At 44.4% G+C, this 24572-nt stretch overlaps 1 pseudogene; it reads right to left on the bottom strand.

Annotated features, from left to right (window-relative positions):
• Positions 1 to 1296: 1296 nt before the first annotated feature.
• On the bottom strand, positions 1297 to 1415 carry LOC145537234 (5S ribosomal RNA; annotated as a pseudogene).
• Positions 1416 to 24572: the final 23157 nt, after the last annotated feature.

Below are 24572 nucleotides of genomic sequence, written 5' to 3'. Positions count from 1 at the left end.
TGTCGCTATGAATTGATGTATTCTAGATATTTCATATAAGCGGAACCATATAAGCTTTTTATGTCTGGTTATATAATTTATAATGTTTTCAAAGTTCATCTAAAGTTGCAGCTATGTTTTAGAACCTCATTTCTTTATAAAACTGAACAATGTTCCATTGTAAGGATTTTCTTTATTCATTCACCTGCTGATGGACACTTGGGTTGTTTCCACCTTTGGGCTATGGCGAACAATGCTGTTATGAATGTGGGTTGTACAAATACATGTTTGAGTTCCTGTTTTCAATTCTTTGGGGTATATACCTGGCAGTAGAATTGTTGGATCATATGGCAATACTACTTTAGAGGAACCAGCAAACTATTTTCCACAGAGGCTCCATCTTTTTATATTCCCACCAGCAATGTATGAGGGTTTCAGTTTCTCTACGTCTGTGCCAACACTTATTATTTTCCATATAAAAAATTATAGCCATCCTGCTGGGTATGATGTGGTATCTTCTGTGGTTTTGAATTGCATTTCCCTGATGACTATTGATGAGCATCTTTTCATGTACTTATAACCCATTTATATATCTTCCTTGGAGAAATGTCTGTTCTAGTCCTTTGCTCATTTCAATTAGGATGTTTGTCTTGTTGTTGTTGAGTATTAGGAGTTTTTTAAATATCCTTCTGGATATCAAACCCTCATCAAATATATGACTTACAAATGTTTTCTTCCATATGTGAGTTCACCCCACTCCAGTACTGTTACCTGGGAAACCCCATGGACGGAGGAGCCTGGTAGGCTGCAGCCCATGGGGTTTCGAAGAGTCAGACACGACTGAGCAACTCCACTTTCACTTTTCACTTTCATGCACTGGAGAAGGAAATGGCAACCCACTCCAATATTCTTGCCTGGAGAATTCCAGGGGCGAAGGACCTGGTGGGCTGCTGTCTATGGGGTCGCACAGAGTCGGACACTACTGAAGCGACTTAGCAGCAGCAGCATATGTGAGTTATTTTTTTCCACACTTTTTCCCCCCCCTAAATGTCTGTTTGGTTCTTTACATCTTCTTTTTCTTTGCTGAAACTTTCTATTTTTCCATTTATGTCAAGAGTTCCAGATTTCTTATTGGAGCACTTTTTTTTTTTTGGCCATGCCACATGGCTTGCTGGATCTCAGTTCTATGACTAGGGCTTGAACCTGTGCCACGGCAGTAAAAAGAATCTAGAATCCTAACCACTAGGTCACCAGGGAACTTCCAGAATTCTTTAAAATTAGCTTCGGGATAGATGCCAAGTCTAGTTTTGTTTTTTAAGCCTATAGTATCCAGAATTCTCAGGTGGTCTCCCACTGAAGTACCAACTGGGCCCAACCCTGCTTAGCTTTGTAGATCAGATGAGATTCAGTTACTTCAGGGTGGTATGGCTGTAGTTTTTAACACTCTCTTGATAGAATGTTGATGCCAAAAAAAAAAAACCAAACTTGAAAAGATGCTTGACATCAAGAGTCATTAGGAAAATACACTAAATACATTAAAATACATTAAATACATTAAAACCACAGTGAGATCATACTTCACACTCACTCGCTCAGTCATGTCCAACTCTTTGTGACCCCATGGACTGCAGCCCGCCAGGCTCCTCTGTCCATGGGGATTCTCCAGGCAAGAATACTGGGGTGGGTTGCCATGCCCTCCTCCAGGGGATCTTCCCAACCCAAGGATCAAACCCAGGCCTCCCGTACTGGAGGCAGATTCTTTACCAACTGAGCTACCAGGGAAGCCCCTCACTAGTATGGTAATGATCAAAAAGACAAAAGCAAGTGCTGGTGAGAACTGTGAATAAATTAGAACTCTTGTATATTGCTAGTGCAATGGGAAAACGGTGCCATCAATTCATAAATACAGAAGTTCCTCAAAAGATTACACATAAAGTTACTGTATGGCATAACAATTCCAATCCTAGGTATATATCCAGAAGAAATGAATACACAGATCCATACAGACCATTGTACAGGAATTTCATAGCAGCATTATTAGCAATAACCCAAAGGAGGGAATAATCCAACTGTCCATTGAGGAAAGAATTACAAAGTATGGAATATCCATACAATAGAGTATTATTTGGTCAAAAAAAGGGATGAATTCCTGATACATGTTCCTCATTTATGAACTTGGAAACACTATGCTAAGTGAGAGAAGCCATTTGCCAAACACATATTTTGTGATTCCATTTGTATGAAATGAACAGAATAGGCCAATATATCTAGAGCTTAGGATGATGGAGAAAAGGGAATGATGGCTAATGGATATAGGTTTGTTTAATTTTGTGATGATAAACATGAAAAGAAAATGATTATAGTGATGATTGTACAACACAGTGAATGCACAGAAAACCACTAAATGATAGTTCTTTTTTAAATTTTTGGCCACACCCCATGGCATGTGGGATCTTAGTTCCAAGAACAGGGATCGAACCCATGCCATCTGTAGTGGAAGCATGTAGTCTTAACGACTGGACCACCAGGGAAGTCCCTAAATGATATACTTTAAACGGCTGAATTGCATGATATGCAGATTATATCACAATAAAGCTGTTTAAAAAATGAAAAGAAAGAAGAATATGATAGGGACCATATGTGATCCATATTTCCTGTTGTTAACTAGCTAGTCCTTCCTACAAAAAGTTTGCTGACTCCAACTTGGGCCCAGCACTATCAGCTTACCTCTAAGGAGACTAGGACCTGCTCATGCTTTGCCCTGCATCTGCTGCAGACGCTCTAACCCACCCCTTGTTAGCACACAGCAGCATCCCAAAGTGAGCAATCTTCTGCCTAGAGGATTTTGAGATGAAATCCCAAAGCTCAAGGTTTCCCAATCATAAGTAATAAACTCTTGGGGAGACTCCAGGGCAATGAGAAACCTCCTCTTCCCATCAGATGGCCCCAGGGCCTCCTCCTAGCCCTGTGCCCCTTGGGATTTCAGAACACATCTGCTTTTCTGCACTGAAACCAACTTCTGACACCCTGCAACATTTACAAATTGCTTCAGGACAAGAAATCCTTAGAAGGTACACTAAGTATGACTTTGTATCCCTTATCATAAAACATTCAAAGTAAAATTTAAACATGGATTTGGAATAGAGATTGTAGGGTGTTTCATCTTGCTTCTTCAGGATTAAATGTGCGTATGAGCCTCTTGCCATGAAAATAGCCCCGTGGTAATGCTTTGCTCTGCTCAAAGGAATGTTGGTGAGAGGTCTTTGTGCCTGCTTCTTCATTTCTGGTCTTTTGTTGGGTACTTTGGGGGTTCTGCTCCCACAAATGAAACTGTGATCTCTTTCTTAGAAGCAGAAGTATATGCTTCAAAAAATACAACGTGCCATAACGTGCGGGTGACATGACTGTCTTCACCAGGGGTGCATCCTTCCTTCACGGCACCCTTTCTCCTGGGCCTGGGAAGCAGAGTGTCTGTGGAGCCCCTCCAGCTTTGTGTCTCACACAAGTCCCAGCCTCCACCCTGGTTTGTTGTGGCCATCCAGGTTGTCTTCATTCTCCAATCCCCTTTTTTGTTCCCCTCTTTGTAGCAAACCCAGTCCATTCTTTGTAGCAGGCTCCACCTTGGCCTCCAGGACTGGATCCAGGGTCCGGGCCTGGGTCCCCGATTCTTGGTGGAGAACTCCCACAGCGAGAGCTCACCACCTCCTCCCGCTGGTACTAGGTTTCCGATAACAAAGCCCAAAAGTGTGGCCCAAGCTCTCCAAAACAGGAAATTTGCTCTTGACCCTTTATTCTAACAATGTGTGTGTTAGTCGTTCAGTCGTGTCTGACTCTTTGCTACCCTATGGACTGTAGCCCGCTGCCAGGCTCCTCTGTCCATGGAATTCTCCAGGCAAGAGTACTGGAGTGGGTTGCCATTTCCTTCTCCAGGGAATCTTCCCTTCCCAGGGATTGAACCCTGGTCTCCTGCATTGCAGGTGGATTCTTTACCATCTGAGCCACCAGGGAAGCCTCAATCCAATAGGATACTGACTCTATTAGTCCCTTCTCTCTTTTTCTCAGGAAGTTTCTGTTGGAAAATTAGTCACCGCCTCATTGGAGTAGTTTTGATAGGTTTGTTTTTTCATTTTGTTGTTTTCGAGACAAAGGACATGCTTGACTCAAATCTATCCCTACACAACAATAGAGGCCAAGAGATGTAGGTTCAGATAGGGCTGAGAAAACCTGTTCTCCTGGGACTCTGCCTGGCACTTGGGTAACCTTGAAGATCAGGGCAAGCTGTTTGAAGCACCCTGAACCCCAGTAGAAAGCCTCAGATGCCAGACTTGAAATGTTCATTTCCCAGTGTTCAGTCAAGTTGCCCAGCCCATTTCTGAGGCCAGGAAACCCAGAGACAGTGGAGCTATTTGTTCGGAGATTCTTCAGTGAAGTTGATGAGCCACTCTCTTTCCAGGAGTGCTTGAAAATGCCAAGAAACTTCATGGATCATTTCACTGTGCTTGATTCCCTCCCGGGTCGTGGTTGGCCTTCGTCCCAGGCTTCCTCTGGTAGCCAACTCCCTCATTCCAGCAATCATTTCTTTGCAGGAGTTTGCTTCTAACCTTTCAGCGTGTGTCCCAAATATTTAGGGATGGACTCAATCCAGTAGAATGATTTCTTTCCTTGAACTCATTGAAATGACTTAGGAAAAATGAAAGCTGTAAGCTGAATAAACATTGCCGGTGTTTCGGCCCAGTCCCTGCTGGCTAGAGCCTCCCCAATTGAGCAGTTCCTGGGGCCCCTTCCGCTCTCTCACCTTCCTTGCCGATCCAAGGGCACCTGGGATGGAAGAATCCAGGCCCACGTGCAGGGCTTCTTTGTAAAGTGCCAGTCAATGCTGCTCCTGCAGCAATCAAGCCTGGAGGTTTCTGTATGTGTCTGTTTGTTTCCTTCAGGTTTATTATGGGGCGTGACACCTGTCATTGATTATCTGACCGTGTAGCCTGGCTTGGCTGTCTGAGGAGGGAAAGAGTTGGCTTCCCTGTGGATGGGAGCAGGGCCCAGGGCTGGCACGGGGCAGGGCTACATCAGGCTCCCTGGCTCTGTTTACTGCTTGCTATTTTGAGACTGTCTTTGCATGGAAATGTCGCATGGCTCCAATGCTCGAAAGAAGTGTGAGCTGAGAGCCACATGAGGGAAACATTTCAGATGTGTTGACACATTCTGTTTATCTTCCAAGACTCTCGTCAGTGGTGTCTGCTGCCCAGAGAAACTGAGGAAAATGGAGGTCTGTGGAGATTAGATTACCTGACTCCTTCAAGGCCAAAAAAAAGGAAAGGAAAGACAGGATAAAGAGGAGATAAAAAAACCACTCAGTCCCATTTTTCATCACAGTCCATGGGAACATGTGTATTTAGAGACCTAAGTTGGGTCTCTGCTTTCATTCTCCTCAGCACTCGATGTGTGTGTGTGGAAACTGTCCCAGAAGCCCTTTCTACTTAGGGGTTATTACAGTGGAGTCTCTGGGAAGGCTATGAGAAGAGACCCTTTTTGCCTCTACGATGGTATTATGATTTTGAAGAGAGATCCATTTTCTTCCCAGAGCCCTGACTGCTTGTAAAAGGGGAAACACACACCCAGGATTTGCAAAGAATGTCTTCCAGCGCTGGAGGAAGGACAGGGAGCCACAGGCAAGAAGCAAATGGCCCAGAGTGCCCACGCCCACCCCCAGGAAAACGAGAAAGTGTATTAAGCACAGGAAGGAGCCATTGAGGCCAGCTTTTCCATCTTTGGAGGATTTACTTTAATCACATCTTTCAACCTTCTCTCTATCCCCAACGCTTCCTGACCTCTCCTTGAACAGACCTAGGTGTCTCTCTCTGGAGCCGGCACTGTTCTCACGCGGGCTCTGTTGCCCGGCCTCTGATAAGCTATTCCATATGCCTGGGCCCTTTGTTCTCGCACTGCTAGGTTTTACAACTTCCCAGTGACTTGGAGTTTTCTTAGTTTGGCAATGGGCTCTTTGGGGATTTGCACCTCCGGCTAATGTACGAATTATTTTCCCCGGTGCATCATGTCCGTTCCTAATTTTGCAAACATCGTATAAGGACCCACCAGAGGGGTACAGGAAGGACTATAGAGTCTTGATTCCCCAGGCAAACCTCTCAGGCACCATCTCGGTCAACCTACTCAGAAAGGGAAAAGCAAAACAGAAAACCCAAGACTTTTGTCCTCGTACATTAAAGAGACACAGAAATGCCCCACCACAGCTACAAATGTTTAGGACTCACCTGTAGTCTGCTCACCCAGTAGATAGGCCAGGCCTATCTTCTAGAACTGAACGCAGTGAGCAGGGAAAGCACATGACTCAGAGAAATAATGGAGAAGGAAATGGCAACCCACTCCAGTATTCTTGCCTGGAGAATCCCAGGGACGGAGGAGCCTGGTGGGCTGCTGTCTATGGGGTCGCACAGAGTCGGACACGACTGAAGCAACTTAGCAGCAGCAGCAGCAGAGAGATAAGCTGCGGAAGCTTCAAGGGGGTGGGAAATTACAAGGAAGTGTAGGTGGCTACCCTTGTTCCCCCATCAGAACAGGGGGCTGCAGGCTTAGCCTCTCCAGCACTATTCGTTTGATGTTAGTGTCTTTAAATAACTTCAGTCTTGCTTTTTGAAGCAACCAGTGCTACAAATATACAGAGGGCCTAATAGTTGTTTTCACATCTATGCTGGCCTAATATACCTTGGAAACAGCATGGTACAAAGCAGTGGTTTTACTGCTATATATTAGATTCACCTGGGGAGCCTTTACAACCTACCCCTGCCTGGAGCCCGCCTCCAGGGACTCCACTTTAATTGGCTGGGGTGGGGCCTGGGTGTTGGGAGTCTTGAGTGCTCCCCAGCTGATTCTAATGTGCAGCCACGGTTAAGAGCCACTGGCTTAAATGAAAGGACATGGTCTTTGGGATTAGTCAGAACTAGGTTCAAGTCATGCCTCTTCCCCTTAATAACAGTGGAGTCTCTCGAGCTTCAGTTTCCTTGTCTATAAACTTGGGAGAACAATCCTCCATCTGTCAGAGGGAATGAGCTAATGTATAGAAAGCCCTTCACAATGTCCGGTGCATGATATTCACTAAATAAACGTCACTCTGCTGAACACATGTATGCTATCTCTAAACCAGTAAGCTCTAATAGTTTGTAGAAATGATCTTTATTTAAGTTTTATATAGATGAAAATGGGCTTCCCATGAGGCGCTACTGGTAAAAAAAAAAAAAAAAAGAAAAGAAAACAAAAACCTGCCTGCCAGTGCAGGAGATATAAGAGACTTGGGTTCAATCCCTGGGTCAGGAAGATCCCCTGGAGGAGGAAATGGCAACGCACTCCAGTACTCTTGCCTAGAGATTCCCATGGACAGAAGAGCCTGGCAGGCCGTAGTCCATGAGGTTGTACACACAGATGAAAATATGTGAGGTAGGTTCCAGGTTCGATGCATGAGACAAATGCTCAGGGCTGGGGCAATGGGATGACGCAGAGGGATGGGATGGGGAGGGAGGTGGGAGGGGGGTTCAGCATAGGGAACACATGTAAACCCATGGCTGATTCATGTCAATGTATGGCAAAAACCACTACAATATTGTAAAGTAATTAGCCCCCAACTAAAATAAATAAATTTATTGAAAAATAAATTTATAAATAAAAGAAAATATGTGAGGCAGGAAAAAAACTAAGGTTGTGGAAGAGGACTTCACTGAAGATTTACCATTTAGACTTAGGTTTTCTGGCCTAGAAGAATTTGATGGCATCTTCCTCCAGGAATCAGACCTTAAAAAGTGGGACCCACATGAAGTGCAGTACAGAGTTTATAAATATTTAGTTGTACGTTTTTCAGATGAAGGAGACAGTTTGATAAGAGATCATATAAAAAAGATCTTGAGGGGTCTGAGCTAACCACAGATTAAAGAAGGGCAAACAGTGCCATGTGAGTGCTGAGAGATGCAGCATGCTCTCATAACACCCAGAGGAAGGAGAAGAGTAAGTCCCCTTCAGAGGATGCACCCACTTCTGGGCATCACAGGGATTTTGGTGAATCCACAGGAGGGCAAAGAAGATACTGAGTGGAAGGAGTGTCACGTGGAGGGTGGTTGAAGGAACCAGGGATTTGCAGAGGCTCCACTGACTGTCTTCAAATCCTTGTCAAGTGGAAGGATTTGGCTGCTTCGTGTGGTACCAGGGGGGAAGGACTAAAATCCCTGGGTGGTAATTCTGAGCACTTTCAACTTCTCATTGGATGCTGGCTCCAGGGAGATCACACTGGTCATTCTAAGAGACTGTGATTCTAGAAGGTTACTATATATATATATATGTATTTTTTAATGTTCAATTTATTTATTTTTTTTTGCCCTGCCATGAGGATTGTGTAATCTTAGTTCCCTGACCAGGGTTTGAACCTGGGCCCTCGGCAGTGAAAGAGCCGAGTCCTAACCTCTCTTGGATGGCTGTGGAATCCCTACATCCTAATTTCTTCTACTTTTTTAGTGGTAAGAATAAATAATACTTAAATTTTTTAATTTTATTGAAGTATAGTTGATTTACAATGTTGTGTTAATTTCTGCTGTACAGCAAAGATTTGGTTATACATAGATATTCTTTTTCCTATTCTTTTCCATTATGGTTTATCACAGGATGTCGAATATTGTTCCCTGTGCTATAGAGTTAGGACCTTGTTGTTTATTCATCCTATATATAGTAGTTTGCTACTCCCAAACTCCCAATCTTTCCCTCCCCCACCCCCAATATCCATTGCTAACCATAAGTCTGCTCTCTGAATGTTTCTGTTTCATAAATATGTTCCTTTCTGTTATATTTTAGATTCCATATATAAGTGAAATCAATGGTATTTGGCTTTCTCTTTCTGACTTACTTCACTCAGCATGATAATTTCTAGGTCCATCCATGTTGCTGCCAATGGCATTATTTCATTCTTTGTTATGGCCAAGTAGTATTCCATTGTATTGCATATATAATTATATATATTAGAAGTATTAGAAGGTTCCTGTGTTTAAAATATTCCTCTTTCATATGAATCATCAATGACCTAGTGGAGTCTCTGTCACTGACCAGCTGTATGATCCTGTATAAGTGACTTAATCTCTCTGGGCTTTAGCAGTTCGGCTGGTATCAAAGGACTCTGGCAACAATATTTATTGAGCAGCTACTATGCATTAGTCGCTGTACTCAGCTATTTCTGCCGCCTAGGACATTACTGATTCACAGCATTTCCTCTTTGTCATGTTCACCACAGCCTCTCCAGATCATCCCACTCTAAGCCTAGGTGACAGAATGGAACTAAAGGAACACCCATTGGGTTTTTAAACCAGAACACTAGAAGACTGAGGAAACTTGCCTGTGTGGTTTGATGAGGCTAAGTGGGAATTAAGATTTATCCCTGAAGAGGATAAATGCTCCATAGAAGAGAGTTTTTAAGAAACTCCATCATAAGCTGATTTTCTATATAAGATTTGTGGATCAAAAGCATTTTCTACACGTGCATATGGGTATATATGTAGGCATATAGCAGACTTTGGGAACCTCTGGTTCCATGCCTAATTATATCCAGCCCTGGCAAAGTCCAGTCAAAAGTTTGTGACTCTGTGGGAGGGGGACAGGTTAGATTGAGTTTGCTCGTGAATTGCCAGGTACTCTGGGGCAACCATGAAGTACTATCTGGAGCAATCAGCCTTGAGGGGCCCTAACAGAAAGATAAACCTGGAGTTGGCCTGGATCTCTCAGTCTAGAGTTGGTGGAGTGGATTGAGTGAGTCTGGCCCAGAGTGAACCAAGGGTCAGCTTGTGCTGGGGGAGACTTAGTCCATCTTGCCTCCAATTTCCCAGGAACCTCTGACATTTTTTGATTTCCACCTCTGTGCTCAGAACTGGCAGTAGACATGTAGATGAGCTTTGAGGAGGAACAGACATCCAGCCTGTTTTGTTTCCTCCTTGTAGCTAAGGGAATCCATCCACGAGCCACTTAGGAGGACTGGGCCCATTGGTCTCAGTCAACCCAGTGGTTCCAGGAAGCCCCTTCTAGGCACCCAGCGCTCTTCAGTACCTTGTGGACCTGGGACTTCTGGTTCTGATGATCTGTCAGTTGCCTGACTTGGTCTGGTGAGATCTGAGGCTTTCTGTTTTCCTTCCTAGATTCAGATTCATCATGTAACTTGTTGATTGAGTGAACAATGTCCGGTCTCTCCCAGAAAGCCTGGTACCTAGGCTGCCATGCTCCTGATCTGGGAATCTAGAGACTGGAGTCCTAGCCTTAGCTCAAGAATCAACTGACAGCAAAACTTTGGCCAAATCACTTCCCCTTTCTGGGCCTCAATTTTCCCCTTAATAAAATTAAGGAGTTGGCCCGGCTGATATTCTGGTTTTCTGTTTCATTTTCTCTCCCATTTTGTATCTTTCTGTCCCTTTTGTGTACTACACCGATTTATCTTTCTACTTGCCTTTTTTTTTCTTTTTCTCAGCACCCTCTCCTCATTCCCCTCCCCCACTGCCAACCCCTGACTCTTCCTTTTATCATTTTTTTCAGTCACCTTCTATCTTCCACGTCCCTCCCAACTGTCTTCTTCCTGCACTGCTATTCCCATTCCCCTACATGCCCTCCATATTTTTCTTAAATAGCCACTGGAAGGAATGAAGCATATTTGGAAAATAGAATTCAGTGTTGAATTGAGTGCTATGGTCCATTCTCGTAATTATCTGCTGTGGGTTGCTTGAAGATAAAAACAGAGTCCCAGTACCTTACCCTTCCTTAAGAAGCAGGCACTGTAAACAGGAGTTTCCTTTGATAACCGTGTGTGACCTACAATCGACATTGGTTTTGTGGGTCAGTAGCCACCATGGATGGAGAAGGCACTGGCACCCCACTCCAGTACTCTTGCCTGGAAAATCCCATGGATGGAGGAGCCTGGTAGGCCATAGTCCATGGGTTCGCTAAGAGTCGGACACGACTGAGCAACTTCACTTTTACTTTTCCCTTTCATGCATTGGAGAAGGAAATGGCAACCCACTCCAGTGTTCTTGCCTGGAGAATCCCAGGGATGGCGGAGCCTGGTGGGCTGCCGTCTATGGAGTCGCACAGAGTCGGACACGACTGAAGCGACTTAGCAGCAGCAGCAGCCACCATGGAGGAGAGGTTCCCTGCCCTTGACTGTGGCATCTGACCCATTTGGTTAGCTCAGGCTATCAGCAGGGCATTGCTAAAGATAGCTGGACCAGGTGGGGGCCTCTTATTTGAAGCCTGGGGCTTGACGAACCTGTGAGAAGAGAAGGGGTGCCTTGCTTGCTATATCAACCACTGGCCTTACACATCTCAGCTTTCGGTTTTCACAAAGACAAGAGTCCTTCCATAATGCCCAGACATTCCTGAATCACTCAAACTGGGGGGAGAAGTGTACATAGACTTTCTGAAAAATACTTTCAGCTATTTTTTTAGGAGCTCCTCATCAAGAAGCAACTGTTAGGATCAGACATGGAACAACAGACTGGTTCAAAACTGGGAAAGGAGTACGTCAAGGCTGTATATTGTCACCCTGCTTATTTAACTTATATGCAGATTACATCATGAGAAATGCCGGGCTAGATGACTCACAAGCTGGAATCAATATTGCTGGGAGAAATATCAACAACCTCAGATATGCAGATGATACCACTCTAATTGTAGAAAGTAAAGAGGAGCTAAAGAGCCTCTTGACGAACGTGAAAGAGGAGAGAGAAGAAGGTGGTTTAAAACTCAGCATTCAAAAACCTAAAATCATGGCATCTGTTCCCATCACTTCATGGCAAAATAGATGGGGAAAAAGTGGAAGCAGTGACAGATTTTATTTTCTTGGACTCCAAAATCACTGCAGATGGTGACTGCAGCCATGAAATTAAAAGACACTTGCTCCTTGGAAGAAAAGCTATGACCAACCTAGACAGCATATTAAAAAAGAGAGACATCACTTTGCTGACAAAGGTCCATATAGTCAAAGCTCTGGTTTTTCCAGTAGTCATGTATGGATATGAGAACTGGACCCTAAAGAAGGCTGAATGCCAAGGAATTGATGCTTTTGAACTGTGGTGCTGGAGAAGACTCTTGAGAGTCCCTTGGACAGTAGGGAGATCCAACCACTCAATCTTAAAGGAAATCAACCCTAAATATTCATTGGAAAGCCTGATGTTGAAGCTGAAGCTCCAATATTTTGGCCACCTGCTGCAAAGAGCTGACTCGCTAGAAAAGATCCTGATGATGGGAAAGATTGAGGGCAGGAGAAGGGGGTGACAGAGGACTAGATGGTTGGATGGCATCACCAACTCAATGGACATGAGTTTGAGCAAGCTCCAGGAGATAGTGAAGGACAGGGAAGCCTGATGTGCTGCAGTCCATGGGGTCATAAAGAATCGGACATTACTTAGCAACTGAACAACAACAGCAGCAGCGGTAAGAGCATTATGGAAGTCAGTGGTTAGACCTGGGGCAGAGATCATATCCTGGATGAGCAGCACTGGAAGGGTGGGGACCAAGGGCTTCACAAAGTCCTGAGGGTCCTCAGATTGGAGATCTGCCTTCTGGAGACACCACATGGCTAGCCATTCTCTTCTGGCCCATCCCTGCTTTCCCCTTGAGAGTCCAAAGGTCAACCTATACACAGCCTATCGAAACTATTGCAATTCTAGATTTACTGGAGTGAGAATGAAGCTCAACTCTGTATGCTTTCAAACTGATTACTCCCAGACCCTTTCTCTACTCCCATTCCCCAACCTCTGAGGTTTCCTGCAGCTGCAAGTTCCTTCTACCCTAAAGGAAATTGTGCGCCCTTGAGCATTTAGAATTCCATTGTACTTCATAAAGCTCACCGGCTCTTTCCACTCTGGTGTCTGCTACATTTACAAATGTCACCTTAGCATCCTCCAAAAACATATTAGCTTCTCAATCAGATGTCCTGAGAATACAGTCAACAGAGGAGTCTGCCAAAGGGAGCAAAAATAACTCAAGTTTTCTGCTATGATGGGAGCTTGTGATACATAGGTGGATACTCATCAAAATGAACCCATCAAGTGGCTCTTTTAAGCTTTGTGCATTTCCTAGATGTAAATTTTACCTCAAAGAAAGAACAATAAACACATTTTACACTCTAGTTAATGTCATGAATGCTAGGAGTTTAGGAGTTAAGTGTACTCATGTCTGCAGCTTATTATGAGGTGAATCCAAAAGATACGATGGATTGCTGCTGCTGCTGCTGCTGCTAAGTCGCTTCAGTCATGTCCGACTCTGTGCAGATGGGTAAATGGATAACATGTGATAGAGAGCAAATACAGCAAAGTACTAACGGAAAATGAAGTTGTCACCTGGGTGGGTTTAAGGCTTACATCGAGGCACTGTCTTGTCTTCTCCTCATTGTCATCTCACTCAGGCACTGAGTGATGAGTCCCCAAACCAAGATAGAGGACATTGGGTCCTCATCAGCCCTTACCCAGCTGGCAGTGCACCTCTTTGCTTCCAGCGTTTGTCAAAACCAGTGGTCCAGTGCATTGGACACAAGTTGAGAGATGCTTGGGCAAGGTCAGGTACGTCTCCTTAGTCTTCTCCTGACCTGATAGCCAAATGTCAACCACAGAAGCAGCGTCTTCCCTGTGCTCCCTCCTTGCCACCTGCCCAGCTTCAGTACTCCAACAACTAGAAGTGAAATGCACATGTTATTTACCAAATCCTGTTTTGTCATGCTTTTCCAGAAACATGCTTCACTCTGGCCTTGATCTGATTGTGCCAGAACTGATTCCAACATGATGCTGGTGACAAAGTGACAGTGTTGGCCTTAATTGTGTGTAAGCTTTTTTGGAGGAACTTTGACCTCTGTTTCTTGATGCCTTCTTCTCTCTGCTGCCCTTTCCCCCATGCCTATTCCATGTCCCATCTCAAAGGTTATGAGATCCTTAATAGCATCACTGAAAACAGCCACTAGTGTCATTGTCTTGTTAGTCCTCTCTCATGGCTGTGGTCACTGGACACCTGCCTCTCATTTTAGTGACTAGTATTTAAGTATTCAACAACCAGGTATTGGGCACCTACTCTATGCCAGGCAGTAACCAAGTGTGGGGAGATGGAGTGATGTTGACATAAGCAGACATCAACATCTACTCTTGAGTTGCACTCAACCTAGCAGTTGAGCTACACAAAGAGGGGGTGAGAGGGAGTTTCCTGATGGCCCACTGCTGGGACTCCATGCTTTCACTGCTGGGGCATGGGTTCGATCCCTGGCTGGGAAACTAAGATCCTGCAAGCTGCTTGGTATGGCCAAAAAATTAAAAAAAAATTTTTTTGAAAAAGGAATGAGAGGTGAGACTGCAACAATCTGTGGTAAAGGAACCATCTGCAACCAGCCTCCTTCCCAGACTTACCATCCACTCGCTGTCAAGGCATCTACCACCATTAAGTGCTGACATCTTCCAGAACCACCCCCGCCACCTCACAACTCTTCTCTGACCTTCAGACACTTAGTGTTTCCAGGTGCCCATTTGATATGCCCTCCTGGATGAATGGTCTACAGGTCCATTAAACTCAACACATCCTACATCAAACTCAGAATTCATTGCTCTCTTTCGGTATCTTTGTTTATTTTTTGGCCATGCTGTGTGGCATGCAGGATCTTAGTTCCCTGACCAGGAATCAAACCCAGTTCCCCTGCATTGGAAGCTTCAAGTCTTAATCACTGGACCACCAGGGAGGTCCCCCTTCTCCTGCATCTTTAGTCTCATATTGGAGTCTCTTTTGAGACATAACTCGTGTTTCCTTGCATCCTGACAGGCAGGTTTACTGACTGCCTCTTAGGTGTTTCTATGGCCCTTGGTGCAAACCCACAGCATTTATTGCACTGTCTTGTGATGTTTTTCTCACCTGGCCTCCCCAGCCATTCTGTGAGTTCCTTTAGGGCAGGACCTGTAGACTTTCTCATTTTTGTATCCTTGTGCCTAGCACTGCATGACATGTAATGGGAGCTGAGTGTGAGACAGCTGAATGAAGTGGAATCAAGTGACTGATTCTATCCTGGACAATTCAATGAAGCTTTGTGGAGGAGATTATGTTTATACTGGGTCTTGGAAAATCCAAGTTGGTCAGTGGCTGAGGGAGTGGAACAGGAAGGGAAGAAGGGAGGCCTGGCTCCTCCTAGACAGACAGAACCAGAACGTATGCAAAAGATCAGGGTGTCATTGAGTGTGTTCCTGGCATGGCAGGTGGTTTGGGGCAGCTGCAGAGAGTAAATGAGTCTGGAAGACTCAGGATGGGCCAAATCACGCAGCATCTTCAGTGCTTGCCTGTGAGTTTAGATTTTAGCCTGTTTGTGCTGTCAAAGGATAATCACTGAAGAATCTTTCAAACAGGTAGAGCATAATCAGAGGGGTGCTTCTGGAAAGTTACCCTGTTGTCAGTGTAGAGAATCAATTTCAGGACTGGGGGGACTGGAGATGGGAAGACCAGTGAGGAGACTTGCCATAGTCTAGGTGAGAGACAATGCGGGCCCAGACCAGGGATGAAGGGGTCACTAGCCTGGAGAGAAGTGATATTGAACCCAGAAATTGGGTCCTCACCTCTCATACCTGATCTAGGGGGTAGATTTCAGGCAAATCAATTACTCATTTGAACTGGAAACATTTTCTGAACATGATCGCTTTGAGTACTTTATCACCTAGAGTGCTAGGTCAGCAAATAATTCAACGTTTTAAGTCTTTGTTGGGCTTCTGGTCTATTTGGAAACATTTGCAAAACTGAACCTATAGGCTGTTGTGACTAATGAGAAATTTGGGATGAGGAGCCTAAGAAGACTGCAGGGTCTTGGGCCCATGGCACTGAGTGGAGGAGGAGCAGGTCTGGAATAGTGGGGATGGGGTGAGTGCTGTCCATGCAAAAGCCAAGTGTGTGAGGTGCTGTGAGATGTCCAAGTGAAGCCATTGGGAAGGCAGCTGGAGGTATGGGCCTGGAGCCTACGAAAGAGGCTAGGCTCTAGATGAAGGTCTGGAAGTTGCCAGTGTGGAGACAGAGGTGAAGCCATGGGTGGATGAAATCACCCAAACACAGCGGGTGGAGTGGGGAGAAAAAAGCACTTGGGATGGAACCCCAGGGAAGATCAGATTTAGAGGTGGACAGAGAGAAGAGTAGGAGCCCATGAAGGAGACTAAGAAGAAGGGGAGTAAGAAGCAGGGAGGAAGGGGAACAAGACAGTGGTAGGAGGAAAAAAAGAGAAAACAAAGGAAGAGGAGATTTGTGGAGCAATAAGCCTACTAATGGCCAAGAAGCACTGGAAAAGATGCTTAGTAGCATTAGTCATCAGGAAAATGCGACTCAAAATCACAGTGAAGTACCTCTTTACATCCGCTAGGATGGCTGCATTTTTTTTTTTAATTTATTTATTTTAGTTGGGGGCTAATTACTTTACAATATTGTAGTGGTTTTTGCCATACATTGACATGAATCAGCCATGGGTTTACATGTGTTCCCCATCCTGAACCCCCCTCCCACCTCCCTCCCCATCCCATCCCTCTGGGTCATATCATTGCCCCAGCCCTGAGCATTTGTCTCATGCATTGAACCTGGAATGGTGTTCTGTTTCACATATGATAATATACATGTTTCAATGCTATTCTCTCAGAACGTCCCACCCTCACCTTCTCCCTCAGAGTCCATAAAAAGACTGTTCTATGCATCTGTGTCTCTTATTCTGTCTCGTTATCGTTACCATCTTTCAAATTCCATATATATGCATTAGTATACTGTATTGGTGTTTTTCTTTCTGGCTTACTTCACTCTGTATAATGGGCTCCAGTTTCATCCATCTCAATAGAACAGATTCAAATGTATCCTTTTTAATGGCTGAGTAATATTCCATTGTGTATATGTACCACAGCTTCCTTATCCATTCATCTGATGATGGACATCTTCCATGTCCTGGCTATTATAAACAGTGCTGCGATGAACATTGGGGTACATGTGTCTCTTTCAATTCTGGTTTCCTCAGTGTGTATGCCCAGCAGTGGGATTGCTGGGTCATATGGCAGTTCTATTCCCAGTTTTTTAAGGAATCTCCAAACTGTTCTCCTTAGTGGCTGTACTAGTTTGCATTCCCACCAACAGTGTAAGAGGGTTCCCTTTTCTCCACACCCTCTCCAGCATTTATTGCTTGTAGACTTTTGGATAGCAGCCATTCTGACTGGCATGAAATGGTACCTCATTGTGGTTTTGATTTGCATTTCTCTAATAATGAGTGATGTTGAGCATCTTTTCATGTGTTTGTTAGCCATCTGTATGTCTTCTTTGGAGAAATGTCTGTTTAGTTCTTTGGCCCATTTTTTGATTGGATCGTTTATTTTTCTGGAACTGAGCTGCAGGAGTTGCTTGTATATTTTTGAGATTAATTGTTTGTCTGTTGCTTCGTTTGCTATTATTTTCTCCCATTCTGAAGGCTGTCTTTTCACCTTGCTTATAGTTTCCTTTGTTGTGCAAAAGCTTTTAAGCTTAATTAGGTCCCATTTGTTTATTTTTGCTTTTATTTCCAATATTCTGGGAGGTGGGTCATAGAGGATCCTGCTGTGATTTATGTCGGAGAGTGTTTTGCCTATGTTTTCCTCTAGGAGTTTTATAGTTTCTGGTCTTACGTTTAGATCTTTAATCCATTTTGAGTTTATTTTTGTGTATGGTGTTAGAAAGTGTTCTAGTTTCATTCTTTTACAAGTGGTTGACCAGTTTTCCCAGCACCACTTGTTAAAGAGATTGTCTTTTCTCCATTGTATATTCTTGTCTCCTTTGTCGAAGATAAGGTGTCCATAGGTGCGTGGATTTATCTCTGGGCTTTCTATTTTGTTCCATTGATCTATATTTCTGTCCTTGTGCCAGTACCATACTGTCTTGATGACTGTGGCTTTGTAGTAGAGCCTGAAGTCAGGCAGGTTGATTCCTCCAGTTCCATCCTTCTTTCTCAAGATTGCTTTGGCTATTCGAGGTTTTTTATATTTCCATACAAATTGTGAAATTATTTGTTCTAGTTCTGTGAAAAATACTGTTGGTAGCTTGATAGGGATTGCATTGAATCTATAGATTGCTTTGGGTAGTATACTCATTTTCACTATATTAATTCTTCCAACCCATGAACACAATATATTTCTCCATCTGTTTGCATCCCCTTTGATTTCTTTCATCAGTGTTTTATAGTTTTCTATATATAAGTCTTTTGTTTCTTTAGGTAGATATATTCCTAAGTATTTTATTCTTTTCGTTGCAATAACAAGTGTTGGTGAAGATAGGAAGACATTGGAACCCTCATGCATCACTTGGGATATAAAATGGTGCAGCCATTATGGAATATAGTTCAGTGGTTCCTCAGTAAGTAAACATAGAATTACCATGTGACCTAGCAATCCCTCTTCTAGGTATACATCCGAGACAACTGAAAACAGGTATTCAAACAAAACCTTGGAAATGAATGTTCATAGCAGTCATGTTCACAGTTGAATAATGCCTTGGTTGGTTTATGTGAGTAAGTGAATGGGGTGCCATTTAGTGGTGCAGAACAGATGGTGGGGAAAGCGAAAATAAACCCATCCATTCAACAGGTCAAAGGAAGCCATCAGTGAGGAGAGAAAATAGTAAGTCTCAGTTCTTTTGTCTGATGTTCTAGAGAGAAACTGGCAGGGGTTGTGGCTGGCAAACGTAGGACTGGGAGAAGAGCTGATTAGGCTGGTGTTACTTTGGAACATCTGGAATCAGAAATGAGAAGGAGGGATGTGAGGTTAGTAGTAGGTGCTGTACAGTTATGAAGAATGGGATCTTAGGATGGGTCCTGAGCTGGGGCCTCTTGGACTAGAGTCCATTGTCACATGGGTCCACATACAGATTTGGTTCTCTGGTCATTCCAGTGGCATTCAAGACAGTCTCTGGCTCTTTGTAGCGCACAGATAAAGAGAGCTGTGTCTAGGATTTGTTGGTTTTCTCATCACCCTTCAGCCAGTAAGCCATGGTGTTGCTCAGTAACAGCTGTAGAATATTCCTTAACACAAGCACTATTAGTCTTCTGAGTGAGAATCTTTCAGTTGGTGTCCATAGATAGTATGTCCCTACCACAGCACCGTTCTCTCCTCCTTCTGCATAAACTGAGCTCGAGTCTATGACTGTGGAGGCCAGATGCACAGCACTAAGAGGTAGTCAAGGCATTGAATAGTGTCCCCCATAATCTTCTCATCTCAGCGGGACCTGTCCTCAGAGAGCGCCTCTCTGTGGGATGGATATCTCATTTGTTCTCTAGAAGGCTAGGCAAACAGAAAAAGAGCACCAAGCTTATCAGTTGGTGTTAGAACCTGGTTTGGATGGGACCAGCGAGGTATCTGGTGTAACAGAGAACAGGGCTCATTCAGGGGACTTTAGGGGCTGGTCACAACAGCCACATCTGCCTTGAACTCTACAAGGTGGATGTGAGGTCTCCATCAGGACAAGAGACAGGAGTTCCGGAAGTTGGGGACTGTTTGGGAATTGGGGCAGGGACAGGATGAAGTGTGGAGATCTAGGGGTGGGCCGGCTGCAGGAGGCAGGCTGAACAGTTCGGAGCGAGGTGAGGTGCAAGTAGCACCTGCGGTGGGGGACTGAAAGCATGGGGGACAGGCTAAACCTGTGTGCCTCTGGACAGCTTGGGGGTGAAGGCCAAACTGAGAGATTAGCAATAGAGTCTGAGGCCTGAGGAAGAGACCAGAACTGGAGCAAGAGACCCGGAAGCCCCGGCAGAGATGGGAATGGAAATGGAAGCCACGGGCCTGGATGAGCTCACTAGGGAGGAGGGCGGAGGAGTGAAGAGGCTTCAGTCTATACCCTGGGAAGTGCTGGTGTGTGAGGGGCTGGCAGCGGGAGGAACGAGGAGGAAGGAGTCAGCAGGCACCCAAGTGAAAAGGATGAGCCACAAGAGGCCTTTCTATGGGCGACACAGAAAGTCACCTATATTCTTGAGTCAGAGGGCAGACAGGAGGTGGCTAAGAGAACCCACTTCCTCTCCTCGTTCAAGGGGAGTTGAAGAGGTTGTAGCTCAGGGCACCTTCTTGCTAGGGCTTTGCTCACCTGGTGCCTCATGCTTGTGACCCACTCTCCTCGTCATACCGGGCTCTAGGTGCTGCTTCCCTGCCATGTTGGCCCTTGGCCCTCAGCTCACTGGGGGGCTCTGCATGGCGCCTGTTCCCAGGCACATGGACCACTGTGATACCCTCTGGTCCTGCCTACCTGCCTGGCTCTGTGCATCCCTTTGACCTCAGGTGGGTGTGGTGAGACTCCTTTTCCCTTCCTGTATGTTTTCCCCCTCATCTCCCTCTCCTCACACATGTTGGTTTTCTTCCTTCCTCCCTTCCTTCCTAAACAAATATTTGTTCCTCTTTATCATGATCTTTTTATTATGAAATGAAACTCAGATACAGAAAATCACATAAAACAAAGGTATGGCTCAGTGAGTAGCTACTAAATTTGGTAGCCTTGTCACCACCACCTAGGACACAAAATAGCAATTTGCCCGCCACTCCAGAAGTCTTTCCACAAGCCCTGTGCCAATCATAGCCTCTCCTTCGGTGAAAATGCAACCACTGGAATCTTCCGTTGTACATAGAGACAGAATTTCCATGTATTGAGCACTTCATTCCTGCTAGGACTGTACTAAGCACGCTTCATGTATGGTCTCTCATTTAATCAGTACAGCTACCCTATGAATTAGATACTATTATTCCCATTTTAGAGATGCAGAAAATGGACTTCCGAGGGGCGTGAAAATGTCTTCAAGGTCACATGCTGCTAGAGCCAGGACTGTCACCCTAGTGGATTTTACTTCCAATCCTGTTTTCTTCCCCCACCCTCCCATATGCTGTACCTCCCAGTTGAGTTCTGAATAGTACCCTATCCCGGAGGATGCCTGACTTTGTGAATTTAGCAATTGTCACAGAGCTAAATGCAGTGGCCACATTGGTAGGGGGGTAGGAAAGCTGGGGCAGCCAATCCTCACTGGCAGAGAGGCTCTATGATATTGAATCTTGCCCTGGGGGCTGAGGCAAGCCTTTTCTGGATTCCTTAGAGAGAAGGAAAGCCACTTGGCACAGAGAGAGGGAGAGATGGGAAGAGAGAGGGAGAATCATCAACCCACTTGCAACTCCCTGTATCCTCTCCTTGTCATGTGATGCTAACTCCTTCCATTACCCAATGGGAAAATAAACAGTGAATGGCCACACCAGTTAAACTGTTTAATTACGTAGGTTGGGAAGAATGACATTTGTGTACATTCCCCAAAGACATGGATTAAAGCGATGACCTTTCCCTTGGTGTGAAACTAATTTGTTGTGTTTTGGAACTCTGATCACTGCAGTCAAGCCAGGCATTTTGTTGCCCCCATGTTTATGTCTAAGACGGAATATGAGGCTGAATGAAGCTCCATGTTAGGCTTGACTGACTTATATATTAGCATTTTTGAAAACCTTCCACAGCTGATACGTATTCCCAAAGAAGTGTGTCTTCCTGTAGCAATCTCTGGGATTTTGTGTATTTGTTTGAATGTAAATGTATCTGCAAACATCAAAGGAATAAGAAAAATGACATTTACTAGGAGTCACAGAGTGGGAAAAAATGTCTGTTGATCAATAATGACTGTTAAAAAGACAGAGGAGCATCATTTATGGGGTTGGTGCTGTTTTTATAGTTAAAAAACATCTGGAACCAGAAAAAAGAAATCATGGAACTAAATGTCAGGTGTCACATTGTGAGAGCTTTATTAATTGCTAGTTAGTAAACTTCATTAATTCTTAATTAACTTCATTATAATGTTTCTCTCGGGTGTATTAGGGCTCTGTTTAAACACAAACATATTTGGATTATATTTTTCTTCACTGTTATTTTGAATTCTATTGTTGATATTTCCATAGTTATTGAAGTGTTTGAAACATTTGAAAAATGCATGTACCAATTCCACTTCTATTTATTTAGGCTCTGGGAACTTTGAGTTGATTTCTCTTTCATGGGTACAAAACAAGGCGGTTAAAATTGGTTATGTCCATGAGGAAAGATTTACTGTTAATGTGTACACCCTTGAATTTCAAAGGAAATGTGGTATGTCAAGCTCCCCAAACCTCAAGTTTCAGGAGGAAAACTAATGGGGATCAAATATAATGTGACTCCAAACTCCAATGAGTCCTACCAGCAGACATGAACCCCCCGATTCTCATTCAGTTCAGGATTTGGGGCTGCAGTTTGGATTTTTTTAATGAAATGTTTTTGGGGAAGAGGGTAAAAATTCCCAAATAAAATCTATTTGATGTGGCATTTAAAGAGAGAAAAACTCCCAAGAGATTCCCCATAGACAGCAACCAGCAGATTTCTAGTGAAATAAGATCAGATGTTTATTTTCAAAAGGATCCAAACTCTGAGCAAAATATACTCTATTTGATTAACAGAAACTTTCTTCAACAACAAAATCACTAGTTGTATAAACATGCCAGGAGCTGTTCATCTGCTTCTAACAGGAAGCCCCTTACCTCAGCTGAGGGGAATGCCAGAAAGTTGTAACCCAAAGAGATGAGTGCTTCTTACATGTTCTGCTTCTTTGCCTGCTGCTACCACCCCCAGCCTCCCCCTGGCCCTGCTCCCCCCATAGGATCCTTTTTTTCTGATCCATCTCTCCGAGGACACAGCAGTGGTCCCAAGGTGGCTGTACTTGCTGTATCTAGTCAGCAGCTGGACGGAGCCAGGCTAGATCCTATGATTTTCTCCATCTTCAAAGCCCTGGTGTTCCTTCTTGGACAATGACTCCCAAGCAGATCCCTTGGCTCACACTGAGCTTCCTGGAAGAGTCCTGAAACTTGTCTTTGCTGATGCATTCTCTCCTCTCAAGTTGGGCTGGAGAGACACAGAGGAGTTTGGTTTTCCCACACATTCCTGACTGAGCCCCCTTTCTCTCCAAGGACTGCTTCAGCTCCATTATTCTTGGCTGCCTACAGAAGACCCAAATCCACCTTTTCATTATTTGGACTCCCAGCTATTCTACTGCATTTATATTTTCCATGATAAACCAGCACTGTTGGTACTGTGGATCACGTAGCTGTAAAACACAGACAAGAAAGGTGCAGATTTGGTCATGTTTTATTCAGATAGGTCTCCTTAAGGGCGCATCTTCCTCACCTCTGAAGCTAGACTGGTATTTTCCAAGGTCACAAATTTCTCAAGCATGGAACTCTGCTATGAATGTCAGTTACTTAATGGACAGCATTCATTACTCAACAAAGCCAAGAGCTAGGAAGAAAAGGAAATGGCAACCCACTCTAGTATTCTTGCCTAGAGAATCCCCAGGGACAGAGAAGCCTGGCAGGCTACAGTCCCTGGGGTCTCAAAGAGTCTTGGACATGACTGAAGTGACTTAGCATGCATGCAAACAAAGTTTACTGTTGATCAAACCTCACAACCCAAGCAGACTCATGTGACAGTTTTTACACTCAGCTCTACAGGACTTGATAACCAAGTGTAAATGAGAGATAGCTCACAGAAATGGCAGTAAATACTCAGATTTCTGTATAGTCAAAATAATTATTCTAGGAAGAAAACTCTGGAAACAGAGAAGAAAGGAGAGTTTGTTGTCTTTAGTCTTCTCTGCTGGAGGAGGTAAGTCATGCCCCTGACAACACCCTACAGCAGCTTCTTATCAGGATAACTGAGTGCAGGGATGCTCCTATCTGGTCTAGGCCTTGTGTCATCTTAAATCAAGCCAGTCCCAGGACTCTAGGTTCACTTCCAATCCAAGGGTACCATCAGATGGTTCCGTAAGGCCCCCCAGAGAGAGAGATTCTCCAGTCTGCAGGCGCTCCTGGGGTCTTTGGAGGAGCCTCTGAAGACCTTTTGGTTCCACTTACTTTTTGCCTCTCTCTCCCTCTTTCCAGCTAGGTTGGAGGTGAGATCTTCAAAGAGCCTTTTCCTTTGTCTTCTTCTATCCTGACCTCCCAGGATTGCATTATACAAGGCGATGGAAGAAGCTGAAGGTTAAGACTTAGGCAGCAGTCTTCAACCTTGGCTGTACGTTGGTACCATCTGGAGAGCTTTAATAATACTGATACCTGGGTCTCATCCCTAGAGATTCTGATCTAGTTGGTTTAGGTTGTGGCTTGTGTGTTGGGATTTTTCACAGCTCCCCAGGTGACACCAGGATGCAACCAAAGCCAAGAGGAAGAGCTTGTATTTAATAAATAAGTTTATGCAAAATACTTTCTGGTTAGCACTTTCTGAACCACTTGCCAGGAAGATTTTGGAAGCATCAGAACCGAGTTCCCCACAGTTAGGCCTTGCCAGTGAATTAGCTTGGAGTTCTCAGTGCTGTTACAAAGCATTTCACCACTCTTGTGTCCTCTGTAAGCTCTAAATTTCTGTGACTTTAGATAAAGTAATCCACTTATTTCCCTGGGCTTCCCCAGGATTCCTGGGCCTCAAAGTCTCACTCTAAGGAACCGAGGCCTGTGTTGGCCCTGTTGGTCTCCCCTCTTTGGTTTGTCACACAGGGAATAGACTTTGCCTAGGGGCCAAGCGAAATC

This window comes from Giraffa tippelskirchi, chromosome X (genome assembly GCF_054371585.1).
Source record: "Giraffa tippelskirchi isolate mGirTip1 chromosome X, T2T-mGirTip1v1.2.pri, whole genome shotgun sequence".
Taxonomy (NCBI): Eukaryota; Metazoa; Chordata; class Mammalia; order Artiodactyla; family Giraffidae; genus Giraffa; species Giraffa tippelskirchi.
The sequence above is the reverse complement of the archived record's forward strand: the minus strand, read 5'-3'. Positions and strand labels throughout refer to the sequence as shown.